The sequence below is a fragment of the Lepisosteus oculatus genome, chromosome 8, assembly GCF_040954835.1.
Source record: "Lepisosteus oculatus isolate fLepOcu1 chromosome 8, fLepOcu1.hap2, whole genome shotgun sequence".
Lineage (NCBI taxonomy): Eukaryota > Metazoa > Chordata > Actinopteri > Semionotiformes > Lepisosteidae > Lepisosteus > Lepisosteus oculatus.
This window is the reverse complement of record NC_090703.1, coordinates 29204124-29216448: the sequence shown is the minus strand read 5'-3', so window position 1 is coordinate 29216448 and position 12325 is coordinate 29204124. Positions and strand designations below refer to the sequence as shown.

Below are 12325 nucleotides of genomic sequence, written 5' to 3'. Positions count from 1 at the left end.
ATCAAAGGATGTGGAAGCAGCGGTAATTTCAGAGCATCTTAGGAAGCCGAAGAAGGCTAACAAGAATAAAGATTCGAGAGTGCAGTCGACCCAGGGTGAGTGGTAACCCGACCTGAGAATGTAGATGCAGGATTCGAGGATGTCCGAAGTAAGTGGTGTGCGTTGGTTCGGAAGTGTTTTTTCAAGCCGCTGAAAGCCTTTAAGCAGGAGACTAATTTGAGGGTGGATAAGGGAGGGACAAGTCGTGCCGAAAAGGAGTTTATGGAAGAAGTGGATGCCGCACAGATATACTTTGGTGGTGGATGCTCGTACCTTGAGTGAGTTTCTACAATAACAAACCAAGGATAATACAGTGAGAATATCGAAAGAAGGGAATTTTATGTTCGTGGAGAGGTGGAAGGATTGGAAGCCCTTCCAGGCAGTCCAGTAAGAGTTGAGAGTTCGAGGGGCAATCCCTAAGAGGATAGTTTGCTGGGCCAGCTGGACGTAGTGATGGAAAGGATGATTCAGAGGAATGTGAGTTCCGAATAGGGAGGTACTGTGCATGGGCTTGGTCTTGCATCTGGTGCCAAGTTCCTGAATTTCTGAAATTGAAAGCGAGAGAGAGAGTCAGCTATTTCATTAAGGTGACCTGGAATGTGAGCAGCTACGAGGACGAATTGATGTGTGAGAGAAATCCATTTAAGGTTGCGGAGAAATTTCATGATACAGATGCAGCCATTCAAAATGCACGTGCGATACCGCATTATTTTCTGGTACGCTGTACGCAGTCTACCGCAAGCTACCGGTAAATATCGCGAGTTACCGGTAAATACCGCTAGTTACCGTAAATTCTCCTATAATTCGACAAGCAAAATAATAGTATCCGGATTTTCCGCAAGGTGGAGCTAATAAAGCTCAACCTCTCATGTTTGAGCTGTAGCCATCAGTCTTTAACGAAGATATTACTAATAGTATTAATAATGAATGACCTTGGACAAGCTGTAAGTGTAAACTCAAAGTATTGCCCTGGTCAACATTCTTTATTTCATTGACCGTCTTTGTAAAAGTAACACCATAGCATTTCGCAATCACGCATTTGTTTCCAATCATGCAAAGTACGGTGATTCACCATGCCTTTCACATGCTCATAAAAGAGATTGATTTAGAAACATAAACATATTACCGTATGCAAACTGTACTGTATACAGTATGTATATGTATATTTAATGTCTTAACTGTGCCCATTTAAGTATTGAATATTCATATCTAATTTTACCACTGAAGGGAAATCTTAGTAGCTGAGCATAAAAAGAATAGGAGCATACTGCAAAGCGTGTGAAGGCCATAAACGATATTATTTTGGAACATATACATACAGTATATGGCTGGTCTCGGTACTTTAAAGAAAACATACACGAAACATGTTTTCATTATGACCAGAATCGGTCTTGAGATATTTTTAACTTGATTTATAGTATTTGAGAGGTATGTCTTAACACCGATAATACAGTGCGTAAATACTGCTCACGTATATGTTTCGAGGTTTATATTATGCATTTCATACGGTCAAATTACTTTTGAGCAACTAATAAGAAGCACGAAACAGTATGCGTTTTAGTTTCGTTTTGTGCTGGGACTCTGCTTTTAACAATGTCCCTGTGGATTGATTAGAGATATCAAGTACATACAAGTCATTTTTTAAATGTTGTAGTTCGTCTTGTAAAAATGTTACGAGTACATCATCTATCAACAATTACACAGGTTCTGTTTCCATATTGTGGATTTTGGTTACGTAATATTATTTTCTAGATTTCACGTTGTGAATATATGATTTGGGCAAACAGAGCCACAAAGAAGTACATTATGGATTGTTGTTTTGTTTTTTTTGCAGTTTTATCTAGAACAAGCGATGCTTAAACCTTTGTCTGATTCTTGTGAAACTATCCACACGACAGTTACAGTACCTAGGAGTACGCCGGGCAAATGTTCCGAGGTCAAATTCTTCCAGCACGGGGGTAAAGTCATGTGACTGATTTTTCGCCCTGTTTCGTTGGTTAAACGCAATGATCACAAGCACCACCATGGTAACTGGGATGTGTAGTTTTTAATTCCGTTTGAATTATAACTGTACGTACTATCTTCATATTTGGCCAGGGCTTTAAAGCGGAGACGACGGCACCGACATTTTTTGGCGCGCCTTCTCTTTAAAGCCCTGGCCAAATATGAAGATAGTACGTACAGTTATAATTCAAACGGAATTAAAAACTACACATCCCAGTTACCATGGTGGTGCTTGTGATCATTGCGTTTAACCAACGAAACAGGGCGAAAAATCAGTCACATGACTTTGGGGCAGAGTTTCGAAAGCTTAACCTATCAGCAACAAAGCGAAATTTACACGATAGGCTACCTCAAACTGTCAGTTACACGACTGTGTATGTCGCTTAAGCCACTCCTATTTGGCATTTTAGTTATGGAGGCGAGAAGAACCCCCCACCCTCTCTGGGTGTCTGATTTGCCGCCATTTTTAACCGCTTCGTGTCCAAATGGTAGTAGCTACGCGTACGAAATAAAGTTCATCCCAGCTACAAAACATATATATTTTTGTGGTAAGAGGGAGCAAAACATCAGTATTTACTGCTATTAATTAGTGTACGATTTATAGTTGAAATCTGAGCCTAAATATAAAGTTAAAATCTCGACAAAGCAATGTAGGAAATACAGAGAAAAGAAATCCTTTCTGACATCTAAAATCAGTTTTGATCAAGGTCTCTAAAACGAACAAGAAAAAGAGGATTTTCGGAGGACAATTACGCTGTATTTATATAGGATAAGTGATTTATGAGCAATCTAATTTCTTGTTCGTTTAAAACAGTGAAATGTCAGCTGCAAAAGATCGCACCAGAAACAGCACTCTCTCTGCCTGTCATAGACGTTCAGGAAAGGCTGAATGAAGTCATGTCAAGTACAATAATTCAGTTATCAATAATAATAGTTGTAGGACAAGAAACAAAAGATAGTGAAAACTTAAGATTTTTAAGGCTAAAACTCAAATTCATTCTACAAATTAAGGCAAATGAAAACTCAGGACGTTAAAGTCCTAGAGGTGTAAAAAAAATACAAAAATGCACATGAGCAAAAAGTTTTAGAAATGGAGCAAACAGAAAAAAGCCATGCCTATAGTGCAGAAGAGGGATGCAGGAACACTTGCTTAGATATACAAAAAAATCACAAAAAGGTGTATGTTACAAAAGAACATGCAAACATGTTCATCATGTACATGAACATATACATCAATTTCCCTTCGCAATCAATAAAGTCTTATCTATAAACATGAAACAGAGTAAGGAATCAGAAAATTAGCGTGCATAGAAAACAGCAATTCTGTCAATGAGCCCTAAATGAATTAATAGCAACCATGGTTTCATGGAGGGCTTCTCAGATAGTTGGGCATTCAGGTAGATTGCCAGGTGAAAGGATTTGTAAACATACTTTGTTAAAGCAAGTCAGTTTTTTCCGCAACACATAAAATACATTTTTCCAAGAAAGTTTAGCCTTTGTCACTAATGAAACCACTAAATAAAGACATAAATATAGAATCATAAGATTTTTTTTATTCAATGTTGGTAGCAGGATGAACTGTGCTAAGTGTGACTGATATCACTGGGAATACAAATTGAGAGCTCTGGGGTGCAGCTAGAGAAGACCCTGTCACCCACAGAATGTAGATGTTCTTGAGGACAGCTAGAAGACCAGAGTCAGACGGACAAAGGTGGGGAGCAGACAGATAATAAGCCATATACTGTAGGTACTGAATGAGGATGAGGATTTTGAAGTTGACTCGAAACCTGATAGATAACCAATGCAAGGACTTGAAAACAGGTGTAATGCATCCCTGATAGGATTCTCGCTGTCATATTCTGAACATAGAAGATCTGAAGATTGCTTAGTGTTGATTTAATTTCCCCAGTGAACAGGATGTGCATTTATTAATTCTAGAAAAAAAAGCCTTTCTTGATTTTTCTAGTTCTTAGTTTCTCTAGTTCCCTTTAAAATAAACTATTATTCCACAATGCAGAGTATTACATGGCCAGTATTTCAAGAAATTAACACAAGCAGCTTTTGGAGATTTAAGTGTTGGCTGAGTTATTGCAGGATAATAGACTAGAGATGTTGGTAAGAAAAATATAATTTTGGGATAGCTGAGGAATACACTGATAACAAGAACACTTCCTAATGGGGTTAGGCATACTTTTGATGAAGATGATGAAGTTAACAGACTGTATGTTTACATAGATACTGAAATGAGGATTGTATTTTAGATTTTGTGTAGTTGCTAGCGTTGAACTGTGTATTGGATGCACATGAATTGAAGGAATGGGCAAACATAGCTGATGCAGATCCACAGAGCCAGCATATTAAGATGTTTATAATTAGAGGCAATTTATTTAAATAACTAGATATGGATACTGATGTGCAAGAGAGGTGAAAAGGCTGCTTCCTTAAGCCAGCACTATAAAATATTTTATTCTCAGTGAGATGCTGCCATTTCATAGTGGGTTTCTAACACTGTGTATAGTTCCATCCACACAGTGCCTTTACTTCCATCCATTTCTAATCTCTTTATCCAGTACAGAGGATTTGGAGCCTATCCCAGTAAGCGACGGACACAAGGCAGAATACACCCTGGACATAGCGCCAGTCCATCACAGGACAGACAGACACAAACAAACACACCAGGGCCAGTTTTCCCATAAACCAATTAACTTACCAGTATGTTTTGGAGTGCGAGAGGGAGTCATATCACACATATGGAGAAAAATCATGTAACCCAGAGAGAACATGCAAACCCACACACACACGATGTTAGGAATTAAACCTAGGACCCCAGTGCTCCAAGATAGCAAAGCGAACCACTTTGCCACCATTATAAATGGATGGATATCTTAGTTATCTTTCTAGTTCACAGGTTTGCATGCATAATTTAATTTTGAAAGGCGCTGAGACATCAGGTACTACTGTTGTATTTATGAAAAAGAAACAAAACAAAAAGCATACTAACAACTGTGCCATCCTACTCTTTAGTTAATACAATTTATTAGTTATAAACAGTTAACATTGTTAGCAAAATATTTTGAATTATATTTAACCCTATTTTTTCTTTAGTTTTGTATTTAACTTATTATATGATAGTCAGATTTAAAGTATATTTGAAGAATGAAAATATATTTTTACAAGATGCGGGGGAAAGTGCAACAACTTATTACAGTGCTAAATTTAATATTATTGCTAATAGTTTATGCTAACACCTAACTTTCTTAATTAGATGTATTTAAAACAGTGAACTAAGTGTAACATACCATTCAGAAATACAATCGAGAATAGTTTTGTGGTGTTTGTATGGATGAAACGTTTCTAAAATGTATAAATTTGATTGAATCCCATGGAACTATGACTTTATTTTTTAACAAACATTTCTTTGAAAAAATGAAACGTTTCCCTTGGTCAGAGATTAAATAAAACCTCACTCGCACCAAACAAATTTATATTTCTTAATATCACAACATGATCGAATTTAAGTCATTTTAATAACAATGAATAGTCACCTATGTGTTACAAAATAAACATTTATATTGATTTGAATCGCGTTTTGATTTAAATCGTAAACGCGTGTTTAAATATACAGTGCCTTGCGAAAGTATTCGGCCCCCTTGAACTTTTCAACCTTTTGCCACATTTCAGGCTTCAAACATAAAGATATAAATTTTTTATTTTATGTGAAGAATCACCAACAAGTGGGACACAATTGTGAAGTGGAACGAAATCTATTGGATTTTTGAAACTTTTTTAACTAATAAAAAAATGAAAAGTGGGGCGTGCAAAATTATTCGGCCCCCTTGCGTTAATACTTTGTAGAGCCACCTTTTGCTGCGATTACAGCTGCAAGTCGCTTGGGGTATGTCTCTATCAGTTTTGCACATCGAGAGACTGAAATTCTTGCCCATTCTTCCTTGCAAAACAGCTCGAGCTCAGTGAGGTTGGATGGAGAGCGTTTGTGAACAGCAGTTTTCAGCTCTTTCCACAGATTCTCGATTGGATTCAGGTCTGGACTTTGACTTGGCCATTCAAACACCTGGATACGTTTATTTGTGAACCATTCCTTTGTAGATTTTGCTGTATGTTTGGGATCATTGTCTTGTTGGAAGATAAATCTCCGTCCCAGTTTCAGGTCTTTTGCAGACTCCAACAGGTTTTCATCCAGAATGGTCCTGTATTTGGCTGCATCCATCTTCCCCTCAATTTTAACCATCTTCCCTGTCCCTGCTGAAGAAAAGCAGGCCCAAACCATGATGCTGCCACCACCATGTTTGACAGTGGGGATGGTGTGTTGAGGGTGATGAGCTGTGTTGCTTTTACGCCAAACATATCGTTTTGCATTGTGGCCAAAAAGTTCGATTTTGGTTTCATCTGACCAGAGCACCTTCTTCCACATGTTTGGGGTGTCTCCCAGGTGGCTTGTGGCAAACTTTAGACGAGACTTTTTATGGATATCTTTGAGAAATGGCTTTCTTCTTGCCACTCTTCCATAAAGGCCAGATTTGTGCAGTGTAAGACTGATTGTTGTCCTATGGACAGACTCTCCCACCTCAGCTGTAGTTCTCTGCAGTTCATCCAGAGTGATCATGGGCCTCTTGGCTGCATCTCTGATCAGTCTTCTCCTTGTCTGAGCTGAAAGTTTAGAGGGACGGCCAGGTCTTGGTAGATTTGCAGTGGTCTGATACTCCTTCCATTTCAAGATGATCGCTTGCACAGTGCTCCTTGGGATGTTTGAAGCTTGGGAAATCTTTTTGTATCCAAATCCGGCTTTAAACTTCTCCACAACAGTATTACGGACCTGCCTGGTGTGTTCCTTGGTCTTCATGATGCTCTCTGCGCTTTCAACAGAACCTTGAGACTATCACAGAGCAGGTGCATTTATACAGAGACTTGATTACACACAGGTGGATTCTATTTATCACCATCAGTCATTTAGGACAACATTGGATCATTCAGAGATCCTCGCTGAACTTCTGGAGTGAGTTTGCTGCACTGAAAGTAAAGGGGCCGAATAATTTTGCACGCCCCACTTTTCATTTTTTTATTAGTTAAAAAAGTTTCAAAAATCCAATAGATTTCGTTCCACTTCACAATTGTGTCCCACTTGTTGGTGATTCTTCACATAAAATAAAAAATTTATATCTTTATGTTTGAAGCCTGAAATGTGGCAAAAGGTTGAAAAGTTCAAGGGGGCCGAATACTTTTGCAAGGCACTGTATGTGTTTAAAAGCGATATACTGTATAAAAGCGCTGATTCTTATGGAGTGTGTTCCGTGGGGGATTCAAAAAATTTTTTTTTTAATCGCGTATCTAAGGAAAATTGCAGTATAACTTTGTTCATGCACAAACAGTGGCATGTTACATTATAATTTGGGTGTCTCCTCTTGCCAGAAAGCTCTAAATTGCAACGTAAATTGCAAAAATGCACTTGGAATCTGTCCAGGCCCTCCTACGAAAATTATTTAAACTGTGACACTGATCATTCATCTCTAAATAAACTTTATTTTATATCGCGTTTTAAGCGAATAGGTAATTAGATTGCTCATAAACCTAATCGCTTTTTCTACATAAACACAGCGTGATTGCTCTCTGAAAATGCTTTTCCTTTATATTTAGGCTCAGATTACAACTATAGATCATATTATTATAAACTTTTTTGGAAAAATGTATTTTATGTAAACCATGTTTGCTATTAATTCATTTAGGGCTAAAATACGTTCATTGTCTTCCAATCGAGTCGAGTTGACATTGGAAGCTTGCCACTCCCGGACTGTTAAACCAACGCATTAGCATGTTAAAGCGATTCTATTGAGGGAGTAGCCCAGCTACCACTTAACACTGTACTTCCTACTTTGAATACCTGTGAAACCGGTTTAATTCGTCACAGCCAGCACTCCGGCAGAGAGGGGGTTGAGTAGTGGAAGCAGGCGAGATTTCCAGCGAAAGACACCTCCTCCTCAAAAACCTAGTAAGCAGTAATGCTTTAAGTTGAAAATCGAGGTAGATTTTGAGGATGATAAAGAGGATAAACTGGGATGGGAGGAGGGTTTGGTTTTGCATAAGGGCCTGTATTATGATAATTGGAGGAATTTCCGACAGTATAATGGTTTGATATATTTGATTTTGTATTGTGGTTATCTATGTTTTTGGTTGGTATTATGTTTATATGGTTGTTTTTGTTGGTTGGCCAATCACCATTCTGAAGCCCTACCATAATCTCTTGTATGGGGAGACCCCAGAATTCTGTCCCATAGTTTAGACAGATGATAGATAGTTTTATTGATCCCGTGAGGGAAATAAAGTAAATCATTTTCATTTTAGGAAATTATTAAACACTCGGTTAAAAGCAAAGGAGATTGTCTGTTATAGTGGACATAAAAACAAGAGTTTGCTGGGATTATATAATTATACGAATTACACGAATATAATTATATCTTATTAATTTCTTGAGATACGCGATTCTTTTAATACAGTCTTTGCTGTGCTCTAGAGGATCCTTGTGATATTTTGAGCTCTGGTTGAATGATAAGTGTCGCAGTTTAAATCATTTTCGTAGTTAGAAATTATGGAAAGCTCTGTTAAAAGCAAGGGAGTTTTTATGTCCGTTGCAGTTCTTTTGCAACATGAATATAATTATATTGTTATTAATTTCTTGAGATACGCGATTCTATATTATATTCCCTTTTAATCAAATTCTAAAAGTATGCTTGTTGACTCCGGTATCACATTAGTTAAAGACTTCGAAGCTTAAAATGTTTAGGGAAAAATGGAATACTGGTGTGTATTTTTTTCTTTAAAGTACCAAGACCAGCCATATACTGTATGTTTATGTTCCAAAATTAATATCGTTTATGGCCTTCACACGCGTTACAGTATGCTACTAATCTTTTTATGCTCAGCTACTAAGATTTCCCTTCAGTGGTAAAATTCAATATCTACAACGGGCACAGTAAAGACGTTTACAGTAAGTCTTTCTATGACAGACCAATGGACCACGAGTGCCCCTGTCGGTCAACCAATCACGTACCGCGGTACCCAACGTCATCTTGCGTCATGATACGCAACACCGCAGCCAAATACCTGTGGTACGTGTCTGTACCGCGCACTTTGAATGGCTGCATCTGTAGATCGGGATGAAGACCTTCCTTTGTTGATTATATGGACTACTGCATAGTTGTCCGAATGGATAAGGACGGATTTTTGTTTCCAATTGTGGCCCCAAAGAGAAGCTGCAATGACAATTGGAATAATTTCGAACAGGGCCGATGACTGGTCGGCGAGAGGGATCGAAGAGAGTTCTGGAGGCCAAGGGGCCGCAAACCACTGGCCTTTGTAATAGCCTCCGAAACCGACTGAGGGGGCTGCGTCTGTGAAAAGCTGGATATCCTCGGCACCGGAGAGGAGGTCATCATAGAAGAGAGATATGCCATTCCAGTTGGCCAAGAAAAGCTGCCAGAGCCTGAGCTCGGATTTGCAGTCGGCTGAAAGGCTTACGTGTTGGTAAGAAGAGGACACGGAAGAGGCGAGGTTGAGAAGGTAGGAGATGAATGACCGTCCTTGGGGAATGATACGCATGGCGTAATTGAGGTGGCCGAGCAGAGAGAGAAGTTCCCTCTTTGTGCAAGATTTGGCGGAAGAATAGGTAGAGATATACGTCTGGATCCTGTCGATCTTGTCGCGAGGCAGGGAGGCAGAGAAATTGATGGAATTGAGGGTGATCCCGAGGAATTGGATTTTATGAGAGGGACCGGTTGTTTTGTCTGTGGCGAGAGGTACCCCTAGTTTCCTAAAAAACGGAAGTAAGTGTGGAAGAGGCTCTTGCAGGTGGGGCGTGAGGAAAATCTATGGTAAGGAAATCATCGAGAAGGTGGACGAGAAAAGGAAACCTATAGTTATTTAAGAGGATCCAGCAGAGAGCTTCGGCTAAGGTATCAAAAATTTTTGGGCTACTCCTGCATCCGAAAGTAAGGCGGACTGAGAAGAAGAACTTGTTCCGCCAATGAACTCCAAAGAGGTGCCATAAGTCTGGATCGAGAGGCATAACTTTAAAGGCACTGGAGATGTCGGTCTTAGCGAGCCAGGCGCCCGGACCTGCAATTTTGATGAGAGAAATGGCGTGGTCAATTGTGGCGTAGTGGAGGGAGAAGTCTGAACTGGGAATAAGGCTATTGAGACTTGGCACGCAGGAGTTACGGGGGGCTGACAAGTCAATCATAAGGTGCTTTTTACCAGAATACTTATGGACCACTATACCGGTGGGATTGATGCGGTATACGGGGAATGGGGGAGAGTCGAGTGGGCCGATCATGAAACCGTTCTCGACTTCAGATGCTAACAAAGAATCAACGGAATGGGGATCGGCGGTGGCAGATTGCAAATTTTTGCAAAAGACGGGGGAAGAAGGAAGTGTGCACAGGCCTTGTGAGAATCCGAAGGAAAGGCCGTCGAGTAAGATGTGGGTGGAAGAGGGGTCGGGGTGACGGAGCAGTTCGGAAGCAAGAGCGGGGATATCGATTGGGGTAGACAAAAAGGCCAGTAGTCATTTGGGCCGGCGGGGGCAGGAGAATTGATGCTGAGGGGGAGAAGGGGCAGAGTCGGGGTTGGGCTTGTGGACTGTATTTGGACAAAGATTTGATGGATGTGTCCAAGAGGAACAGAAGTCGCAGGAAAGAGCTCTGATGCCGGCAAAAGTGCGACAGTAAAGCTCAATGTCGAGGGCTCCCCAGTAGGTGCGCTGGTTCCATTGGAGTAGGCGGGCAGCGGCCTTGGCCGAGAACTGCTTGTGGTAATCGTAGAACAGGGAGCCCTCGAAACGGACAGATAGATCGAGGATGATGTGCATGTAATCATCGAGTTCCTGACGACGTTCAGGAAAGGCGGAGCACATGCTGAAAGCCAAGCAGAAGTCGGAAATTCGAAGGACTGAAGCAGAGTGAGGGTCAGAAGATTTGAGAGTAACGGAAATTGAGCCGCAGTCGACTGTTCTGGAATCGGAGTTGTAAGTGGAGGGAGAGAGAAGGTGAGCTAGATTGACGTCCGCACCTCGTAGAATTTGCTGCCGGAGTGAAAAGGAAATGGGAGGAGGACTAAACTTTAGTGCGTTAGGAGGAGCTGGGAGAGGAACGGCTGTTCGGAGAGAAAAGTCCTTAGTAAAGGGGAGATTGGAATCCAGGGCCGAAGGCATGGGATGACTGATGCCGTGTTGGACATCGGGGATTGGAGAGGATGAGGAGGGAAGAAGAGAGGAGAGCAGATTGTGGTAGGAAGGGTTAGACAGATCAGGGGCCTGAAGCTTATTGGCTTGGGATATGGAAGCCGAAGGCTGTTGAGGAGGAATTGAAGCAGGGGCAAAGGCTGCGTGAAGGACTGTGGAGGCTGCCGAGTCGTCTTGGACGCCAGGGGGTGGGGGAGGGTAAGAGCCACCTGCTGGCTGAGCTGGGGGTCATTTACTGGATGGCCTTTGGACCGTGGAGACCGCAGCAGGGGCCGAAAGAAAAGAAACCGGGGCCGAAGGCACCAAGCTGGCGGAGCTTGAGCCGAGTTGGACGCCGGAGGTAGAGACAGAAGAGAGTGCAGAAATTAGATTAAGCAGAGAAGGGGGTTGGGGAGGGGCGTGAGCCTGGGGCCTTAGACTCGGCAGCAAGGAGTTTAGGGAAAGAGGCTGGGTGGAAGAGGCTAGGTGCGGTTGTTCAGCAGAGCAATGGATTGGTTGGGGAAGAGGCACAGACATATCAGGACAAGACAAGACAGAAGACGTGACAGGCAGAGGCGCGGACAGCCTCGGGGTCCTCACGTTGGGATGAGTGGCGGCGGCGCGGGTGATGTCATCGGAGGGCGCCGGGAGAAGCTGTGTGGCTGATGTTTCCTTTGTGTAGACTGCGGTTAAATACAGGGAAAACAGAGCTTTTTTGGAAGCGTTTCTTTTAAAACGGAATCCATGTTTTCGAAGTATCCTCTGGAGGCTTGCTACGGTCCAGTTGGAAATCGCGAGAGATGATCCGGGAGAAGGGGGAGCCGATGTGCATGAAGCGCGGCGGCTGGGACGTCCTCGAGAGAAGCAGGGTTTATTTGGAGACTTTGCCGTGGAGGGACGGGAAGGCTGGGTTTGTGGTGAGAGAGGGACTACGACGGCAGAACGCAGTCTTCGGCGAGGAGTTGAATCTTGTGAGAACTGGCTGGGAGATGAGCGGCGCTGATGTGGCATGGCGGGTGAAGGAGGCGATGAGACGGAGGTGAGGGGAGCTGG

General features: G+C 41.8%; 1 pseudogene; it reads right to left on the bottom strand.

Annotated features, from left to right (window-relative positions):
- Positions 1-506: 506 nt before the first annotated feature.
- Positions 507-10387, bottom strand: LOC102684265 (uncharacterized; annotated as a pseudogene).
- Between the last annotated feature and the right edge of the window lie 1938 nt (positions 10388-12325).